Here is a 239-nt window from a genome sequence, read left to right as displayed (position 1 = left end):
GTGGGGGGGTGGGTGAACCTGTCTCTGTGAGAGACCAGTCTGGGACAAGACTTTGGAGGGCCTACAAGGACAGCTGAGGGGCTGATTTTAACCTCTAGAAATAAACAGTCTAAAGCAAACATGGAGCTCCTGCCCTGGCCCCCAGGAGTCTGGTAACTTTGTCATGATCAGTAAGCGTCAGAGTGAGACTGACACTCCCTTCTACACAAACTTTGCACCCATTACAGGTCAGCAAGTTT

The sequence above is a fragment of the Tupaia chinensis genome, unplaced genomic scaffold (genome assembly GCF_000334495.1).
Source record: "Tupaia chinensis unplaced genomic scaffold, TupChi_1.0 Scaffold147282_1, whole genome shotgun sequence".
NCBI classification, from domain to species: domain Eukaryota; kingdom Metazoa; phylum Chordata; class Mammalia; order Scandentia; family Tupaiidae; genus Tupaia; species Tupaia belangeri.
This window is presented reverse-complemented; position numbering follows the sequence as displayed.